Source organism: Mus musculus, chromosome 1 (assembly GCF_000001635.26).
Source record: "Mus musculus strain C57BL/6J chromosome 1, GRCm38.p6 C57BL/6J".
NCBI classification, from domain to species: Eukaryota; Metazoa; Chordata; class Mammalia; order Rodentia; family Muridae; genus Mus; species Mus musculus.
In genome coordinates, this window is record NC_000067.6 from 60,839,081 (window position 1) to 60,861,048 (window position 21,968).

At 42.3% G+C, this 21,968-nt stretch overlaps 1 long non-coding RNA gene across 1 annotated transcript in view; it reads left to right on the forward strand.

Annotated features, from left to right (window-relative positions):
• The first annotated feature begins 21,877 nt into the window (after positions 1-21,877).
• Positions 21,878-21,968, forward strand: part of Gm38137 — a 33,408-nt gene continuing 33,317 nt past the window's right edge. Inside the window, exon 1 of the long non-coding RNA XR_865463.1 lies at positions 21,878-21,935. This is a non-coding gene — a long non-coding RNA (predicted gene, 38137). The remainder of the gene's footprint in view (positions 21,936-21,968) is intronic.

The following is a 21,968-nucleotide window of genomic DNA, read 5'->3' on the forward strand; positions in this document are numbered from 1 at the left end:
CTATGGCTCCCAGTGGCTAATGAATCTTATGGCTGCTTGGAATAGCAACAAGATTCTCCAAACAGAAGGATGCTGCAAATGAGATTTTCTATAAAAAGTACATTTGGGAATTTTTGGTCTGCACATCTAAATTCAATTGAGACAAACACCACAGACTTCTGGCATCTGATAAAGGAGGGCTCAGACTCATGTTCCCATCAGGTGGCAATTCATTAGCAAGAGAATCTCAGCTTGAAAGAGTTGTGGAAAGGGCTTTGTGGGCAAATGCATGCAAAGTACCCAGCTTGGTTAGTACTCTGTAATGGTGACTCACTGCTGTCCTTGGGATCCTGTAGCCCTCCCTGTGGATGCTCAAGGTCTTGACCAAGGAAGAGATTGACTCATCTCAGTTGATTCCAGACTGAACTGGGTACAAATGAATCTAATTTTCCAGTTTTTTTTTTTTAATGTGTTTAAAAAGCATAGAAACGGTGGCATACAGAGGTGACCTGTTTTGTTTTGTTCCCACCCAGGTTCATCAGTTGACAGTTATTTTTTCTGTCATAGAAGTCACAGCATCTTAACCCATTCTCTTTCTATGCTGGGATGCACAGAAATGACAGTTGTTCCTACTGAATGTATCCAGCATTGATTGAAATTCAGCCAATATGGTGAAGCGAAGCCCCACACTAAGTCACCAAGCCCACACCTGGATGCAGTTCACCAGGACCAATAACTGCCTCAGTTTGGGTCTTCTTTGACGGAGAGCCTGGGGCAAGCATGTAGTTTGTGTGTGTGTGTGTGTAAGGGGGGGGGGGGCTACAAAGCCCTGAGTTTATTTGGGAGACTGAGACAGGGAAGGAGAAAAAGCTGACTTAAGAGTGTACTTTGGGGGTTCCCACATGAAGCAGCAGATGCTAGAAGTTCCCAGGACCTCTGCAAAGCTCACAGAATACTCTTTGAAGCATCTTTCTGTAGGACAGACATCCTCTTTCACCATTCAGGACAGCCTGGGCACTTTGAAGCTCTGCAATCTTGGGCTTCTACTTGCGCCATGGTAAGTAGAATTCAAAGAGGCCATGAGGTAAATAAAAACAAAACAAATGAGGAGAAACTTCTAGATAAATATTTGTAAAGGAAACAAAGTATTTCTCCCCAAATATGAAGAATTGTTGCATAGAAGACAATCAAATTTAGGAGGTCACTCTGTCTTGTTGCTGTTTGCCTAATAGTGCTACAGAGATTCTTAGTAATTTTTACACACACACACACACACACACACACACACACACACGCACACACACACACTGGGAGATTCATTGATTCAAGGTACTTAAAGAACCCTCTGCCCAAATGTTAGCTGACTACAAAGTTAACCTAGTACTGATTCCCATGTCGTCATAGGACAGTGAACACAGACTTTGCAGAATTAGGCCAGGAAAGTCATCTAAAAATGTAAGAACAGAAGTGATCATGTTTGGAGAGGACAGAGGAAAGAGAACTGAGAGAGACAACTAGAATGGGAGTGGAGGTGGGGGTGGGGTTGGGGTTGGGGGTAGGGGGGAGTTTTGCATCTTCGAGATGAGCTAGAAACTTAGTGGAATGGAAATTCCCAGGAATCAATGTATGTGACCCTAGCTAAGATTCCTATCAATGCTTGTAGACAGGATAAATTTTGAGTTGAAAGTTTTGTGGGTGGGTTGGTGTCTCTATCACTTCACTGGTATTTCTGTCTGCCTATAGGAGGTGACCTCTTCAGATTTCATATTCCCAGTGTACTGAGTCACAGCTAAGGTCACCCCTATTGATTCTTGGGTACCTCACTTATCCCAGGTCTCTGTGTCATCCTGGAAATGCCTCCCCCCACCTTCCCATCCCAGATGTAGATTTCCATTCATTCTCATGGCCATGTAGCCATCCCTCCTGATCCTGAATCCTCCATTCTCCTCCCCAGGCCCCTCTCTCCAAGGTCTCTCCCTCCATCTGCCTCTTATGAGTTTATCTAGTTTATCCCCTCTTCTAAGTGAGATTCAAGCTTCCTTGTTTGGGCCTTCCTTCTTGTTTACCTTTTTTAGGTCTGTGGAGTGTAACATGGTACCATTTTTTTATGGCTAATATCCACTTATAAGTGAGTACATACCATGCATGTAGTTTTGGGACTGGGTTACTACAAGTAATGCAGGCACAGAGGAGGGAGCAGAGACAGAGGAAATGGCCAACCAATAACAGGCCCAGCTTGAGACCCATCCCATGGGCAAGCACCAATCCCTAACACTACTAAGGATACTCCGTTATGCTTGCAGACAGGAGCATGTTGTCTTCTGAGAGGCTCCACCCAGCAGTTGACTCAGATATATACAGACACCCACAGCCAAACAGTGGATGGAGCTTGGGGACTCTTGACAGAAGAACAGAAGGAAGGATTGCAGGCCCTGAAGGGGATAGGAACTCTACAAGAAGACCAACAGAGTCAACTAATCTGGACCCTTGGGGCTCTCAGAGTCTGAAACACCAACCAAACACAGCTGGACCTAGGGCTCCCCACTCATATGTAGCAGATGTGTAGCTTGACTGTCATATGGGCCCTGAACAACTGGAATAGGGACTATACCAAAAGCTGTTGCCTGTATGTGGGCTATGTTCTACTAGCTAGGCTTACTTGTCTGGCCTCAGTGTGGAGACTTGAAGTGCCAGGTTGGAGGGATACTCAGTGGGAGCCCCCACTGCTCAGAAGAGAAAAGAGGGGAGGGGGTGACTGGGAAGGGGGCAATGAGTGGGATGTAAAGTGAATTAAAAAAAGAAAATTAAATTATAAAAAAGATTTCCTAGCAATGGGAGAGCTTGAACTGGCCATCTCCTGTGACCAGAGAAGACTTCCAATGGAAGGACTGTGATACCAAACCAGCCACAGAACCTTCAACCCACAATCTGTCCTGCTTACACGATGTACAGGAGTAAAGCTGGAACGGAATTTGAGGAAATGGCCAACCAATGGCTGGATCCAGCTTGAGACCCATGACATGAGAGGGAGCCCACCCCTGACACTGCTAATGATACTCTGCTATACTTGCAGACAGGAACCTAGTATAACTATCATCAGAGAGACTTCACCCAGCAACTGATGGAAACAAATGCAGAGATCCACAGTCAAACACTAGGCTGAGCTCGGGGAATCCTGAGAAAGAAGGGGAAGAAGGATTGTAGGGGCCAGAAGGGTCAAAGACATTACAAGAAAACCTACAGAATCTACTAACCTGAGCCCATAGGAGCTTACAGAATCTGAACCACCAACCAGAGACTATGCGTGGGACTGACCTAGGCCCTCTACACTTGTGTAACAGTTGTGTAGCTTGGTCTTCAAGTGGAACTCCTAACAGCAGGAACAGGGGCTGTCTCTGACTCTGTTAACCTGCCTTTGGGGCCCTTTCCTCTAACTGGGCTGCCTCTTCTAGCCTCAAAAGGAGAAGGTGTGCATAGTCCTAATGCAATGTGATATGCCAAGGAGTGTTGATATCAGTAGGGGAGGAGTGGATGGTATGGAGAAGGTGTGGGGGAAGGATTTGGAAGAGAGGAGGGAAGAGAAACTGTGGTCAGGATGTGAAGCTAAGTAATTAGTTAATTTAAAAATATAGCAGCAAGGAAAACAGCAGCAAAGGCCCACAACTTCTCTGAGACAGAAGCAGAAGCTGATATTCAGAGTTGGCACATGATATTATTTAAAATATTCATCCTAAAAAAAAAGCATAAAGCATGCTGCCAAGCCTAAAGGTAGGACCTATATGAGGCACAGGGTAGGGGAGACCAATAGAAACTGCCTTAGGAAAACCAGATGCCACACTTCACAATAGCTACAAGCTGGTTATCATAAATAGGTAGTCAAAGATCTAAAGGAAGTTATGGCTGAAATTTAAAATAAAGTATGAGAATAATGTCCAAATAATAGAAAATTGATACAATTAGAAATTGTAAGAGAAGAACCAAGTAGATAGAAATCAGGATTTGAGAAGTTGCTGTTGAGTGAATTTCTATTAGCACATATCAATTATATGTAGTAATGGGTTTCGTTATGAAAATTTCATGCATGTATATTGTGTATTTAGTCATATTTACCCCCTATAATAACCTTTTCTTGTCCCTCACTCATTCCACTAATCCTCTTCACCTTTCCACCCAACCCCTCCCCCATTGTCATATCTGCTTCTCATTGTGTTGATAGCATCAGGCATTCCAGAAGAGTTTGAGAAAGGGGAAAAGAAAAAGAACTGATAGACTATTTGAAAAAAAGAGGGACTAAAGACTCTCCAAAGTCGATGGGAAATGTAAGCCTGCATATCCAAGAAGCTTAAAAAAACAAAACAAAACAAAACAAACAAAAAAAAAACCACAAAAAAACTCTAAGCAGAATAAACTGATATATATTGACTTCAAATACATAAAGCCATAAAGCATATTCAAAAACAAATAGGTTCTTGAAAGCAAGATGATCTCTTGTGTACTGTCCAGAAGCATCACTTGTTAATAAAAAGCTGATTGGTCAATGAGCTGAGGCAGGAAATGGGAGGTGGGAGTTCTGGTAGGGAGAGAGGAACTCTGGGATACAATCAGGCATAGGAAGGGATTAGCCTTGAACTCTGAGGAGACAGATGCTTGAAACCGAGAAGAGGAAACCAGCCATGTGGCACTCATAGAATATGATAAATGGATTTATTAAGTTACGAGCTAGTCAGGGAACAAGTCCAAGCTTATGGCCTAGGCATTTATTCAAATATAATTAGGTCTTGGAGTCGTTATTTTGGTAACTGGAGCACAGTAGAAAAGCCCATGGTTACAGCATTAAAAACAACTCACATACAAGGGAAGCTCATAACGGCACCATCCATAATAGAAACAAATGTTTATGGATGGATACATGGATTTCTAAACTGTGGCATAGCCGTACAAAACCATATTGCTTATTCATAAAAAACAACAGAGCTCTGGTAGATGTTACAACATAGGTGAACCTTGGAAACACACTTAATAAAAGAGATCCAGTCACAAAAGACCAAATATTATATGATTTTGTTTCTACAAAATGTGAATAGCTGAATCCACAGAGACAGAAAGACCAGTGGTTGCCCAAGGTGGGTATCTGAAAGAAGGGAAACTGACAAAGGATACCAACCAACTAACCATCCAACCAACCAACCAACAAACAAACAAACAGCAGCTCTCTGAATAAGCAGTAATGACCAGTGTTCAATACTGAAAGTACAGTAAAAGCACTCCGTTAAGTACTTTTAAACAGTAAGATCTGTGAATGTGTAGTTTACCCAATAAAGCTTTTATTTAGAAATAATGAAGCAATCCACTTGGCAGATGCTTCAGGTGAGATACTGAAGAGGGGTTTGAGTTACCATAAAACTGCCCATCATGGCTGAAATTGAAGTGGTGTGCAGGGAGGGGGGTGAGACATTTAGTCCTAAAGAAATAGTTTAAGTAGCATGTAGGTGGCCAAAAAAGGTATCGGTTGGGCCTTCTCTTTGGAATCTTAGAGATTTTAGCTTTGTCCTGTTACATTATTCACTTAACCCTATTCAAATCTCCCTGCAACATTCCTCACCAACCCACCACCTGCCAAAATGTTCTGGATTATTGAATGAAAGACAGACAGACAGACAGACAGAGTCTTCTATTTTAACATGCCTTAAACAATATAATGGCAGAGCCACTCTCAAATTTCATCTAGTAGCCAAGGCCTACACTCTGATACTCCTGAATTATTGCTTACTAAAATTATTCAATCTTTGCTACCCAGATCCACTCTGTCTTCCGAAGCTCTTACATGGCTGGCACCCTTCTTCCATGGCTCTCAAACCCTGGCATGATGATTCCAAATCCTTTTCCTAGTTTCCTTGTCCAGAAAATCTAGTCTCATCTCTATCTCCCTGCCCAGCAACTTTATTTACAAATTAGAATCAGTTGGGGCAAGGACCCTTAGCAGCTAACACTCGGGATTCTCATGTAATTTGGGAACCCATAAGGCAAGCATTAAATCAAATCCACAACATTGTCCTCCAACCCAAGAAAGCAGAAAGGAAATGCCAATGAACGAGTGAGGTGTAGTTTATAGTTTACCTGGAACCCCTCATCATTATTTAAAAGAATAAAACCCTAAATTTTGCATTAAAATTCTAAACTCTAACCATTAGAAATCCTTGGCATATGTTTTGTTTCTTTGTAACACATCTGAAAACAGACAGCAACCTGACCTGTGTGCTCAGGGCATAGTTGAGCCCGTGCTTTGGGGATCATCTTCTTTGATAAATTCTGAGCCTTAGTAAATGTAATACTGACTTTAGAAGCCATTAAAATACTAACCCTAGCTCTCTCTGCTTCTCTAAATTTTCTTACTTGACTGCTGTTAAAGTATGATGTGGTGTGGGCTTAGGCGCCTTCACTGCCAAACACCACCCAAGCAATTGTCTTGTGGGCGTGTCCCAGCTGGAGAAACATACTCGCCTTAGAAAACTCAGCAGCTCACTAGTTTTTGATGAGACTGTGAAAACCATGGCAAATGACTTACTTGAGGTCTATGAGATACGGGGGGGGGGGGGGGGGGGGGGGGGAGGGGGATTTCAGTGTGGACCTCATCACCTGCATGATTGTGTTCTTAGTTTTATTTTATTTTATTTTATTTTATTTTAAGATATTGAGCTAGAACAGCTCAGATGCTCCAAGGGGAACGGGAGACTATGACTCAGGACCATACCTTGCACTCTCCTGCTTGTGGCTCTGGCAACCTGAATGTGCTGCTCTAGATCATAAAAAGCATCTTGTTCAGAGAGCAGAGTGTGGGTGGTGGGTGGCTCACAGCCACTGTGGGAGCCAGCGGGCAAGGATGGATTAGAGACTACTTTGAGATCTCAGGAAATGGAAACCTAAGGACTCAAGAATTGTTTCTTCTTCAACCAGAGCCACACAGTAGTAAGCATTCAAATAGTTTTAAACATATAGGTCACTGACTTAAGAGTTCTGTGGTCATCTGACATCGTGAAACTACTCAGTTGAAATTGTAGTTCACAGAGAGAGGGATCCAAAGGTGAGGAGCGGGGTGGACACTGAGATATCAGGTCAGAGCAGGAGGTGGGATTCAGAACCTGAAGAACCTCAGGTGCTTTCTAAAAGGAGTTTGGACACCATCTTGTCGACAACAGGACACGCTGCAAGATTTCCAACCCAAGTTCATGGAGGACAGAATTGCTTTTTAAAGGATCACTCGGGTTTGCAGCAATGAGAAGTGGGAAGGATATACAGGATCGGAGACCAGTTAGGGATGGTCATGGCTTGAGTGTAATCATAGCTAATAGTTCCATCCTGGCTTGAGGATTGCGGCTTTAAGGAATTGTCTCTGAGCAGGGGCTCGGGAGGCTCAGTAGTCTGCTCTGTTTGCCTGCTGCCTGTCTGCTTACTAGAAAATATGCCTATGATCAGATTTGGGTCTCAAATTTCAGAGAGACAAGTTTGGATGATGGTTATGAACTTTACAAGAAAAAAAAGAGGCAAGAAAGAGGAATAAAGAATAGAGAATATGTTACCTGAAACAGAAGCATCAAGAGATCACTGCACAAGCCTTTCATCCCAGCATCAGGGAGGCAGAAGCAGGGGGATCGCATTGAGTTCAAGGCCAGCGTGGTCTACAAAAGCTCCAGGACAGCCAGGGCTACACAGAGAAACCCTGTCTTGAATCTTCCACCCACCCCTAGAAAGGATCATTTGCAAACTTGTTTTGTAAGAACTGCTGTAAGATTAGTGCCAGAATTTTCAAGCTGTGTAACTTCTTCAGTGATTATATTTATCTTGAAATACATTGTAAAGAGCTTAGATACTAAATAAACAGTCTCCTAGTGATCTCATGCATATGCATCATGCCAAAGGGGTGAAGGGTGATTGAACCTCATGAAGCAAGCCCGTCAGAAATCTTGTTTGACCTTGTGTCTGGAACAGGAGCCAATCCTAACTTTATATCCTAGAGAACTCTAGATTTTCTGTGAAAAATGCTCACTCTATGGGGGTGGTGGAGGAGATCAGGGCTGGAAGCCAGTTTATCCAATCCCTGTCTGGAGCACGTGGGCAGATGTGAAAGTGGGAGCAATATTCATACCACACATTGGTTTCCTTGTGAACATGTTAATGCAAATTTGCAACCATGGCAACAAAACAGCTTTATTAAAACATAAAGTCTCCATGTTATTGCACTTAACACACAAACGTGCGTGCGTGCGCACACACAGACACACACACACACACACACACACACTCATGTCCCCAAACCCAAACTAAGCAAATGCAAACCCTCTGATTTCTTGCTAATAAGTAAAGTTAGCATTTTTTCTTGTTTACCCATTTCATTAGGAATATTTCATTAAAAGATTCCAATTATTCTATAACCCTTTGTAGTTCAAAGGAAATCATTTTAGAGAAGTAATCTGGGTTTGAAGAGGATGACAATCCAAACAAGAAATGAAGAGATGGCTTTAGAGGTTTCTTATTTTGGCACTGAATAAAGTCAGAGAGAATGGGGGCAGAGTGTTAGGACTGCCAGAGGAAAAACAGAGGGGAGAGAAGAAAGAATCCTTGTGAAGATGTCAGGACTCTGTAGCCAGGGCTAGGACTGAGGATCCATGGTGATCACAGAGGGATGAGGGCAGATACTTTTTACCACTTACTTTTATATTTTGTTACTTAATGGATTTTGTTACATTCATTTTGATATTTTTAAAGAAAAATCTATTTAGCTCAATATATTTCCTGAGCTCTTTAAAATTGGTATCTGATATTTCAGTTTACCCAGTTAACCTGCCTTATTAAGGATAGAGATTTACAAAGAAAGAAAAAGATACATAGATTACACTAGAAATTCTGATTACATTTTGAGTTCAGCTTGGGAGGTGAGGAAATGTTCTCTAGGCTTACAGACCCCAGCGGCACCCCTGTAGCCAGGGGCATGTGAAGGGCTGGAAGAGCTGGGGCATTCCTCAGTCTCAGGGGGGCAGAGCACCTTCATGATCTCTTCCTCTGAGGGCTTCGACCAGTTCTTGGGTGTAGATAGTTTGGTTACAGACCTCAGTAAAACTTTCTTACGTTGTCTATGCTTTGGCTTGAGTGAGTATTTGGGATCTGTGGGTTTATAACTTTCATCAAATTAAGAAAATAATCTAAGCTGTCTCTTGAAATATTTCTTTGCTCCCCCTCCCTTGTTTCCCCTCAAGAGTTTTGTTTCTCCGATAACGTGTGTATTGAACCACTTGAAGGTCTTAGGTGCTCTGTCTTTCTGTCTGTCTGTCTGTCTGTCTTTCCCCGCCCCCCAATACTGGTTTCGTTAGAGATCGGTTATATTGCTGTGCTTTCAAGTTCACTAATTCTATTTTATTTATCAATAACCCACTGTTTATCATAAATTTCTGGCACTTAATCAAAGGAAGTTCTAGTTGGGTCACTTTAAATATAGTTCATTAACAAGTTTACAGTTCCTTTCACGGTCTTGAACATTTGGAATATAACAAGAATGACTGTTCTTGTCTACAATTCTAACATCTTTGATAATGTTTTGTTGTTATGTTTTTTTCTACTTCTTTATACTTTCTTGCACGCGCTCGACTGGCCAGGAGGAACGATGCTGCAACAGGATCCTTCCGCACACGTTTATTAGGAGAGCTTGATTGCAGAGGCAAAGAGACCCAAGCCCAGAACTGGTGCTGCTTATATAGGCCTAGGAGAGGCGTTCTCTCTCATCTGATTGGTTAACTTGTCTCTCATCTGATTGGTTAACTTTGGTCAATTCTCAAAACCTCATCTTGGCAAAAGAACCTTTACTGCCTATATATGTGTGGTGGCCAGCAATAGCCAACTGCCACTCTGCAACTGCCACTCTGCAACTGCCACTCTGTAACTGCCACTCTGTAACTGCCACTCTGCAACGGCTCCCCACAATACTTAGTAATCTTGGATTAGATAGCAGTTGGAAAATTTTCCTTGTTGTCCGGTGGTTATTTTCGTATTCTCATAAATATTTTAGTGTTGGTTCTAGTATGCAGAATTCTGGAAACAGTGTGGTGCTTCTAGACTGCATATTAAAGCTTTGTGAGTTAAATTTAGACCAGCATTTACTTTGGGGCTAGTTTTTTCCCCTCACTACAGATTCTGTATTCATCGAGCTATGAGAACAGGAGGTTTTCCATTCTGGCAGATGGGGACGTGAGCCACTTCCCACCCATGTGAGCAAGAAGCATTCCTTCCTCTAACCCTACATTAGCCTCAGGTGGGTGTCCTCCCTCTGAATCCTACTCAGACACTGGCTGGAGATTTAACCAGACTCCTTCATACTTTCAGTTGTCTGTGCAGCTGGGCCCTCTCTAATAGTCTGGCCTGAGAACTCTGTCTTCTTGTCTGATAATTCCTGTTCCATCTCCTCAACTCAAGGAGACCTCCTCTCTGTGTCTTGGAAGAAACATTTCGGACAGAAGGCTGGGACAAATTAAAGAGCTCAAATCACTTGATTCACTCTCATGGTGTCAAACAACCATCGTTTATCTTTTTCCATCCAACTTTTTATTGATCCTTTGTGAGTTTCACATCATGCATCCCAGTCCCACTCATTTCCCCATTCCCTCGTTTCTGCCCTCTCCCATTGCAACTGTGCCCACTCACCCCAAAATAAAATAAAAACCAACCAACTAAACAAACAACCCCAAACAAAAATGAAACAAAGCATAGAAAACATCTCATTGTAAAGCTAAAGTGTGTCCCAGTGTGTCCTAGAGTATACCCCTCTGTCCACATGTCTTCACTTGCAAATGGTCACTGCAATGAGTCATTGGTCTGGTCCAAGGCCTCTGGCTTCTGCTACCCATCAGTACTGGATCCTTACTGGGACTCCTCCCAGTTATCCTGTTGTTGTCCTGACCCTTTCACATGCTCCATCTATTCACAGATGATGTCGATTTTGGATCTGGGCCTGGATGGTAGCTAAGCTGGTCAGCCCTCCAGTTCTCCAGCACTGGGATCACCAGGACGAGCGAATCATCATATATCTTGATATATATGATGTATAAATATCATTTATTTTTATGTTTTCCAGCTAGGTCTTTGTCATGCCTTTGCCCGAAGTGATAATTCTGCAGTTATGGTTTTTGAATGTGGTTGATGAATAATATTTTTGGCAAACAGTAAATTACATCTGGATAGACCAATTAAGGCTTTTTGAATATTTTAAAATGCCCTCATAAAATTTACATCATTTTTCAAGTGTCAAAACATAGTTCTCATAATCTTACACTCACAGTTTTTACATAAATATGTGGGAAGCAAGTCAATGTTTTGTTTCTCATTAATGAGGTAACTGGAAGGATGCTAAAGTTAGTTATAAAGGTGAGACAAGAGAAGGCAAATGACCTATTAGAAGTAGGGAGAAAAGGAACGGAGGGAAAAGCAGGGAGAGAGAATGAATACTGAGATACATCTACTAATTTAAAAATAAAACTGACTAATGTTCCAGAGGGCAGTAAAGTCATATAGCCCCTGGACACATCTTCAATGAACAGAGATAATTTTTATCTTTTCATGCAAAATGTATTTGGACCATATCATGTTGATTTTCTGCACGCTAACATCTAAATCTTCATGGATTTAAATATGTCTGATTTTTAAATTAATGTTAGTAAGTAAAATAGTAATTATTTTCTCCCAGAGTAGGATGCCCCTATGTTTGGCTGCAACATTGAGTAGTGGCCACAACTCATCTTTTGCTTTACTGACAGGACTTGGAAAAGCTTTCTTAGCAGGAGAACTCCCTGGGAGTCATTGAGATTTGCACTCACCTCTTGGCTAGTCTGCTTTTGCTCATTTAATGAAAAGGTTACTCTAAAGAGTGGTAGTTTCTAACTGGGGCTATTTGTATGTTAGAATCACTTGGGGGTGCTTTTCAAAACTAGGAAAGCCAAGGCCACTTACCAAACCAACTAAATTAGACTCTTGGAGGGTGTAGCCCGGGTATCATTAGCTCTTTAAAAAGGCCCATAGTTATTCTAATGTTCAGTCAGGGCTGAAAGCCACTGGTCTAGACAGGGTTGCTCAGAGGCCTTTCAATAATAATGCCCTGTGACTTTCCAGCATGGAACACAAGCAAATCACTCTTGCAATGAAGAAAGTAGACATAAATATAAGCTCTGCTGACTGCAAAGCATTCCCAGTGACTTGAATATGATTCAGGGCTGCCAGCATTCATTCTGTGGTGTGGAAGCTGCGGGAAAGGCCAGGGGTGGGAGAGCTGAATGACTGGCCTTTGTGTTCCAATTATAGTCAGCTTGAGTTGCTAGAAAGAGATAGGAATGTCTGCTGTCAATTTCCTTTAGAAAAAGATAGATCAGAATTCATTTTGTGTCACTGCCTCTGGCTTGCCTCTGGCTTGCCGAGCTTGCCGCTGCCCCCAGAGTGAAAGGTCTTTCACGCAGTTATTATTGGAGATTGCATTTCTGATTCCAGACTGTACATTAATAAATTAAGGCCATGACTAGTAATATTCACCAAATGAAAATACTGCAACAAGTACAAGCCTTTTAAATGGCCTCAGACAATGAAGCTTTTTCAGACCCCGTTCCTTCATGCTTGTTATCGCTGAAAAGCATTTTTGTAGCCTTTATTAAAAATGGGGAAAGATCACGTTTGAAAGCATGGGCTTTTGAAGCCTCTCTTGTTATAAGCGTGTATATGAGGAACATGCAGAAAACATAACTAGCTGAGCAAGGCAGAAATTAAGGAAAGTAAAGCTGATATGTGTGAACCTTTTTTTGCATGCCTTTTTAATATGAGAGGGTCTAAAGTCAATGTTGGTTTTTTTTTTTTTTTCGAATGGCTTTAGGTATCTTTCTCAATTGTGTGCCTTTTTTGCTGTGTTACCATAGTGAGTAATATTAATAGAATCCAAATACTAAACCCTTGACCTGATTCTTGATTATTATGTCATATTCATTAGGTATTCTATCTAAATTCATCCATTTCTTCCCCAACATTATTGATGATAATCAGCTCCTTCTGCCCACTATAATGAAGCAGCTGTGTGAGCTGTGCAAGGACAATATTAACTCTACAGCCATGTGACTTAAGAGGAAAGTTGTCACTCTGAGATAGCCAGAAACAAAGGGCAAGCAAAGGGCAGCAGTAGTATGCAAATATGGAGCTCCTGGTGTTTAGGGGTTCCCCTCCCACACGCTCTGCTTTCCTTTAGAACACGTGTTTCCATTAAGAAACAACCCAACCATTAATCCCTTCAGATAAGCTCACAATGTTTCACATAATCTAAGAATAATGTCTCAAAGATGAGACCGGCTCGTTTGGTTACGCTATCAACACCGTTTGCAATCCTCCATCCACTGTTCCCTTTTAAGTCCGTGCTCAGGGGCCTCTCTTATAGCCATTACTAAACAATCAAGGGGTGTGGGGGAAGTATGGAGCAGAACTATGAGGAAGTAAGAATGGAGAAGCCTCGAAGCAGAGCTCCAGCAATAAGTTGCCCCGAGGGTGGGTGTGGCTAGAATGGACTCTTAGCTTGAATTTCCAGGTGTGGAATCTACAAGACAGTTGAGGACGAGGTTCTGGAACTCTGTAGAGGATTTGGGTTAAGTGTCCATAGATCACAGTGATTGGCTTGTAGGTGGTACTAAGTGGAGTCCCGGGAATGTATGAAATTACACACGGAGCAAGCGGAGAGAGCGGCGAGCAGTAAGAAAGGCATCATGAAAGGACAACATGCCTGTGGATAGAGAGAAGGGAGACAGGAAACAGTTTAGCAAGAAGTCTGGAAGGAAAAAGAAAAAAGCAAGTCTCCTTTTGTGACTTTAACCTTGTCTTGCTCCAGGCTTCCCCACCCCCTGTGACTAACCACCTGCCAGCTGTGTCTTAAGCAAACAGCTGTCTCTGATGACTTCCTATCTCCTCTCCTCAGCAAGTCTTATCAATTCCTAATGATACCTGAATTTGTTCTCTCCTCTTTCTCTTTCCATTGGAACCCTCGATGTCCCTCTGACCTGTTAACCTAACGTCTCTGCCCTGGACAATGGAAGTAGTCTCTTCACTGGTCCTCTGCCTCTGATCCTGACCCCTACCCCTTACCTGGACACTTACTGGCCACTGAGGAGAGTACTTACAAAGCATGACGACCCCTACCATTGCTCTGCTCTGCTTAAGTCCTAGCTTGCTTCTACGGCATAGCACAGCTTAGCATTCCTGCCAGACTCTCAAGCCTCAGCCTGAACTCATCCCCCTCCCACTCCCCAAACCCAGCTGGAGTGACCCTCTTGCTATTTTTTTGAGTATACCAAATTCTTCCCATGGCACTGTCTCTGCTATTCCTCCATGTAAAGTGGTCTGCCCCAGACCTACACAGGACCGGAACTGTTTTTCAACGAGGCCTCACCTTAAGAGCTGCCTCCAAAGAGGGGATTTCCCTAGCCACGGGGTCAAATTGGCAGAGAGTGTTTAAGTTGCTAGAGCCTTTGTTAATAAGGTATCTCCCACTAGGTGGCTTAAACAATAGACACTAAGTATCTCCTGGTGGAGAGAAACCTGAGACAAAGGTTTGTTTCCCTCTGTGAGCTAGAGATTGTTACAGGCTGTCCTCAGGCTTGCGTGTTGGCAGGCATCTCCTTTTATCCTGTTGGATTCCTCTATGGGTGCCTCTGTCCAAAGCCCCTCCTCTATCAGGCTATGGCTCACTGGAGTAAGGTTCACGCCCATGTGTTCATTTTAACCCGGTTACCTCTATAAGGAGGATTTGGACACTAGAACCTCAATAAATGGGAGAGGGGCACAGCTCAACCCACAAACACAGCCAAGTGCAACCATACTCCACGGCTGTATTGTCTTCATAGTGTTGTCCCTGTCTGCAATTATAATGCTTGCTTTTTATTATTCACCTCTGAAATTTCCATAGGGGGAAAAAACCTTGTCTGTGGAGCAGAATCTGCCAATGTCCCTGACAGATCCCGTTATCATAGATACCAATGGCACCCCACTGGAAGCATCTGCAGTTTTCTATCAGAGGTTTTCCCTAGCAGGCTTGCTGTTGCTTGAGGCAGGTGGAATGCTGGGAAAGGTCATGACAGATGAGACTTGGTTAAGTCAGCTGACGTGGGTTTCTGCCACCACCGAGCTGTTGTCACGGGACTAAGCTGAGTTACTCATAGTGTCCATGAGTGTACCTGCGTTGGCCTCCCTTCCTCCTGTCCATACCCTTATCACTATTATCTGCCCTTATCACTATTTATCTGCATCCTTAAAGGTCCATAATAAAAAATTAATGATAAATGCTCAGTATGTAATAATAGATGATCAGAGGTCACAATTGACAATGTCAAGGACTGCACAAAAGTATCTGGTAGGAGATACTTTTTATAAGAGCAATGTGGCAATTATGAAGTCTAGATAGAAAGTGAAAGTCTAGGTTTGGTGATCAGAGTTGACTAATAAGCAACCAGGACCAGGAAAATCAGCTTTTTTAGATGACAGCGTAGAAGAATCCTTTGATTTTTTTTTTAATGAGAAATATTTGTGTATATTTGATGCTGACTTAATAGCAAAAGAAAGGATGAAGATAAAGAATACAGGTTTGTTTGTTTGTTTGTTTTAAAGTTATTTATTTTATGTATGTGAGTACAGGGTTGCTGTCTTCAGGCCTCGGATCCCATTACAGATGGTCATGAGCCACCATGTGGTTACTGGGAACTGAACTCAGGACCTCTGGAGGAGCAGTCAGTGCTCTTAACCGCTGAGCCATCTCTTCAGTTCTGTAGATTCGTTTTAAATGGCAAATTAGTGGCTGGGTTAGAAATACAGATGGAACACCGGGCGTGGTGGCGCACACCTTTAATCCCAGCACTTGGGAGGCAGAGGCAGGTGGATTTCTGAGGCCAGCCTGGTCTACAAAATGAGTTCCAGGACAGCCAGGGCTCTACAGAGAAACCCTGTCTTGAAAAACCAAAACCAAACAAACCAAACCAAACCAAACCAAAACAAACCAAAACAAAACAAAACAAAACAAAAAACAAACAGAAATACAGATGGAGAAGTTAACCAGGAGCGAGAGAGACCTTTTGTTTTCTATTATAAGAAAGGAAGACAGAATATAAGACCCAGTAGAAAGGAATACGACTATACATATACAGATACAACACTTATTAACATAACATTTAGAATAGATATTTATGTATTTGGAAATGTATAAAATATATTATTTGTATATAAAATTTAAACATATACTTTACATTTTATTAAAATTATATATGACTAATACAATTAATTATATATGAATTTATATGCTAATCATGCATTATTATATAATATCATTAAAATAATATGGATTATTAAATTTAAATATATAATTTTAATATGAATATATACGTATGTACATATATTGGGAAATGCACAAAATAACTAACACTTATTGAACACATACGATACTTTTTAGGTTCTAGGCTATGAACTTTCACACATTATTTAATTTACTCTTTAAACTGCCATGCAAAGTAGGTATTGATGCTGTCTTTTTCTGTAGATGAGATTAAAATCTATTGCTCAAAATCAGAAGACAAATAAAAAAGTGGTAGAGCCAGGATGTGAACCCAGAATCTGAGGTGTCTGGATCCAGAGGGATTCATGTTAGACACAAAGGGAAACCCAAAGAAGAGCTCTGAATCTACGAGGGTAATAAACATTTGTGAATTTCGTAGGTCCATGCAGATGGAGACATCGGCAGGAGCTTGTGCTTGCAGCCGCTCTGTTCTGGAGAAGTGGATGGTGACTAGGAGGACAGAGCCGGATAGGAAGGACACTGTCCTGGAGCTCAACGGTGACAACTTGGAGAAGCTGCTCCACGGAGAGGGGGAGAAGAGGGAAGGTGGAAGTGACTGGATGGGCATTTTGAGCTGCACTGAAAAGCTTGCTGCTGTGAACACTGAATTTGGGGAGGCTCAACTGGAGCTAAGTGACTGACTGTCTCTAGGGACAATGGGCTGTTGGAGGTTTGCGATGGGAGAACAGAGGCTGCCAAGCTAATCCAGACAAGGAAAAGGTGTGTAGTTGGAATGACTTGCTTTTTCAGGTTCATCCTGAGAGTTTTAGAGTCTGATAGGTGGTGACCTCAAAGAATCACTGATGAGAGGGGGTGGAGCTAGAGAGGGTTCAGTGGTTAAGTGCTTGTTGCTCTTCCAGAGGACCCAAAGTGAGTTTCCAGTATTCATGGCAATGCCTGCAATTTCAGCTTCAACAGGAGGAATCACTTTCTCCTGGATTCTGTACACACACGCGCGCGCACACACACACACACACACACACACACACACACACACACACACACACACACACTTTAAAAGAAAGAATGAGAGGAATAAGATAGGAGACAAAGAAGCCAACCAAGAGTATATGTGCAGAATTCTCCTGGGGAACTCTGGGAACCAGTGTGGACACCTCTCCCACCCCCAACTGTCACCACTATGAGCCAGTTCTCACCTGCTTCTGCAGGAGCCATTGGTTGATGACGTCAGGTGTCATAGATGTAGGTACAGTGGACTCTGGTGGCCACAGAAGTACTTTAGGTGGAAAGATGCTGGTTATGGGGAGTGATATGCCAGGGAAGCTGTATTGAATGAGCATTCGGAAAACCTTGATAGATAGTTTTGGCATATGGTTTACAGCATGAGAACAAGAGCACACACTGACAAGCAATTCTCCTTTTCTACCATCCTTCTCTGTCTTCTACTGTTGTTGTTTCTTACATATTCTGTCAAAGATGGTATAATAGAGTGTGCAATCATGTGTGTGTGTGTTTTATAGAGATAGGTATTAAAGGTATGCTATTTGTGTGTGTGTGTGTTTGTATATATATATATATATATATATATATATATATATATGATATGGTTAGCATATAAAGTGTATATTCAGTGTATGTATATCTACATGTATATATATCCATGTCTATGCATTTGTAGACATACCCATATGTATACATAATCATTTATTTTGCTCTTCTATGAGTGTATAATCGGAAGCTTTTTGTATTGTTGTATATAACTTTGTCTCAGCCTTAACTTGTTTCACAAAGTTCAACTTTATAGACACACCACAATTTAACACATTCTTTAGTAATTTTTTTTTCCTCTGAGACAAACTGTCATGTTGCCCAGGCTGGCCTCAGAGTCTTTTTGTAGCCAAGCATGAGCTTGGTTCCCTGATCCTCCTGTCTTTATTTTCCCATTGTTGAATTATAGATAAATACCACCACATCCCAGAAACATGTTCCTTCAAATATTATTTTCTGAGGTTTTCTTTTTTTTTAAGATTTATTTTTATTTTCTATGCATAAGTGCTGGCATATGCTTGGGTACCACGTGTGTGCCAGTTACCTCAAGAGGCCGGAAGAGGGCGTTGAATCCCTTGGAACAGAAGTTATAGATAGTTGTGTGCTGCCTTGTGGGTTCTGCTCCCAGCACCTGGGTAGCTTGTCAGTGTATGCCCTTGTTCTTTTGTTATAAACCATAGCCGATAATACCTATCAACATGTTCGAAAGGATGCTCATGCAATACAGCTTCCCTGGAAGGAGGGTGGAGTAGTAAGATAGTGAGATTTTGCTGAAGAAGCTTGCTCTGGAGCTGACGTGATCCTGGGTGTGGACACGCCAGGAAGTCGTTGGCAGGGTAGAGTAGAGGTGAAGGTCAAGGAGGAAGAGGAAGTCAGCTGAGCTGTGGGGTGGAGGATCGATCACCCCCACAACACAAAGGCATCTGTCTGTTTATCTCCTCCCCGTGTTCATTTAACTCTGACCTGGGTTAAGAAGTCCACTGTCTTCCCCTGGATGTATCAGGGAGCTGGAGAGAACACTTCCATGTCTCTCCCTCCTGGGAATAACAGACTCTTCACACTTGAGCTAGCTGATGAAGCTCATCTATCAACATGGTTGCCCCAGGGGACAGGAAATGGTGTCTCCATGTTTTAGAATTGCATCTGTGGCAGAAGCGCAGGCTGGGAGGTTTACTCAGCTCTTTAGCTCCGAATAAATTTCAATTAGTCTGATGGCTAAGTCCTCTGTTTCCTGACATGTCAACCCTACTCTGGTACTGCACCCCTTCCATGACAAAACCAGTAGATACAATAAACACGGGGGCTGATGCGGTGAGCTGATAGGATCTGTGTATCCCAGTAGGCATTTGGGATAAAATCAGACAGGAGCCTTTTCTCTCAAAGACTCCAAGAAGCGTTCCACAAAAGCCACAGCAGCTCGCCGACTTCTCCAGTCCCTCAGCTTCTTCTCTTCCTACCATCTGGTTTTCTGTACACCAGATAAATGTGTCTCTCATCCTCAATTTTCAAGGAACTCTTCCAGAATCTCTTCTCCTCTCCTGGAAACCAGGGGAGCTTATATCACTTTAGACAACTTAAAGTCATGTAGCTACCGCTGCCTTCAGGGGCTATGGGAGAAAACATTTTCCTCCTGGACACAATGTTACTCCAATAAATCAAGGCTATGTTGGTAAAGAAAAAGAAGAAAATGGATATATCTTAGGTAACTGAAAATCTTTAAAGAAAAAGTCCTAGATACTTTGGGTTTTTTTAAAACTATTTTTTTATTGTGGTACAATATGACATAAATGTTATTCTTTTAGCCATTTTATGTGCAGCGTTCATTGACATTAAATACGTTAACAGTGTGAGTAACGGTCACCACTACTGCTTGAAGAACCTCTGTTGCAAATGGTACCTCTGTGCCTATTATACAACAGTGTCCAGTTTCCTTTCTCTCAGATACTCTTCACTTCTATTCCTGCCTCTATGAATTTATCACCTTCTACCAGGACCAGGACACCCGCTACATTTCCCATGTCTACTTTATTTTACCACATCTAGAGTTTGCTAATTCTACTCTTGTTGAAGTACACATCAAAACTTCATTCCTTTTATCGCAGGAATTTGCATTCTGATACACGGACCAAAAAAAAAAAAAAAAAGCATCAAAAAAATGTCCTCGGTTGCTAGACACTTTGATTGTTTCCTGTTTGGGACTATTGTGCATAGGATGCTAGAAATATTAACATATAAGTAAACTTTCTGTTTTAATCTACTTGAGGAATGAGTGCATACTATGGACTGGAGTTACTGGGCCGGGTGGTAATTTTATTTTTAACTCCTGAGTAGCTGCCAAGTGCACTCTACATTTTATGTTTTATCTAGTGTTTACAGGCATGCTTTGATATAACACTGAGGCTCTGGAGTACGCTGCTGTGTTTGGAGCCATCCATGGTCCTCTCAGTTAGTGAAGCTGCTCCCATACTGTCTAGCAGATTCCCTTTGAAGATGCTGGGGTTATTATGATGAAACTGCTCCCATTGTCAACCTGTGAAACATAGATGGGAGGCTAAGCCAGCATCGTATCCCAGCCTTCTCTCAGTAGTGAAATCTGGGCTAATTCTCTTGGAACCTTCCTTGTGTGCTTGTGGGTAACCTGATCACGTGTGCACTGGATTCTTTTGGCCAGTCCGGACTTGTGAAGATCCACAGGAGATTTCAGGCAGGAGCTAAAGCCCAGGCTCACCTTCAAGCCAGCCTGTCACCATTTGGACAGGCAGAGAAGGTAAAGTTAGTTCTTTCTATGTCACACTGCTGGTTCGATAGGTGAAAGCATAGTTGCTAAGGGTGTAATACCTCAGGACAGGTGACTGGAACACAAATCCTAGGACTCGATGTGACTTTTGTCAAAATCATTTAGCTTCTCTGTGCCTTCATTTCCTCACATATAAATTGGGGGTTAATACCAACAATTTACTTCACAAGTGTGTTAGGGCCACACCAAGCTTGTCATGGTGCCCCTGCAATGACGTCCGGGCTCTGTAGACATTCTGTATGTGGAGCAGAGTTGGTAGTGTTGACAGTAGCATGATGCAAGCTCTTGACACTGCACCAGTTAATAATGTGTCATAGCTGTAACTCTGAAGACTAGAGCCAAAGGGCACGTGTGTGGTTCAGTGGCAGAGTGCTTACCTAGCATTTGTGAGTCCCTGGGTTTGAACTCTAGCAGAAAACAGGCACCAAACCTAAACCAAAACAGCAGACTCAAAATAAAGAAGGAGTCATGGATAGACATGGTCAGATGGGTTGAAAAATCCCTGGATTTTACCTTTGGCCTAGCATCACAAGGCTGGAACACACTGAACCCGTGTTGCCTTCTCCCTCACCTACAGATTGCACACTTCTATCTGGTTCTATCAAGCATCTTGTGCTGAGGTAAAGGTCAGGCTTGAAAAACTATTACCACCAGGGCAAACTTAACTGTATAGATAGATCATGGTTTGGTGCTTATGGCTAAATCTGAGCCAAAGCTGAGGGAGACAGTGGACAACATGGAGAAGCTCAAGGACAAGGACATACACAAAGAAGGGGAGGCAGGGTCTTTTGAGGAACACTTAAAGCAGGTACTGTCACTGGAGATGGAGTGGGATGAACTGCAGCTTTGTCTGAGGACTTGGGCACACTCTCATCAACGACAGAAGGGGCTTCTTAATATGGTAAACTACAAGGTCTCTTCTGCGACTATATGGCTGTTGAGAAACAGAAACTGCAGTACCAGTCTGGTGGTTGTAGCAAAGATGGATGGTCCTGAAAATCCCACCCTGACACAGCAAATTTAGATGTGGCTGATTCAATGTGGGTGGGAACTAGACATTTGTGGAGCAGTCAATGACTGCCATCTATTGGTCAGTGTGCTTCATTGCAAATGTAAGAATAGATTGTGAGAACCTATTGTCAATTTTTATCAATTAGCGCTCTCTCTCTCTCTCTCTCTCTCTCTCTCTCTCTCTCTCTCTCTTTATCTCTCCCAGTTGGGCCAACTAAAGCTGTTTCTTACTGCTTTGTAGATGCAACCATTTTTGTGAGTATCAATAGTCATATCTTTGGAATGAAA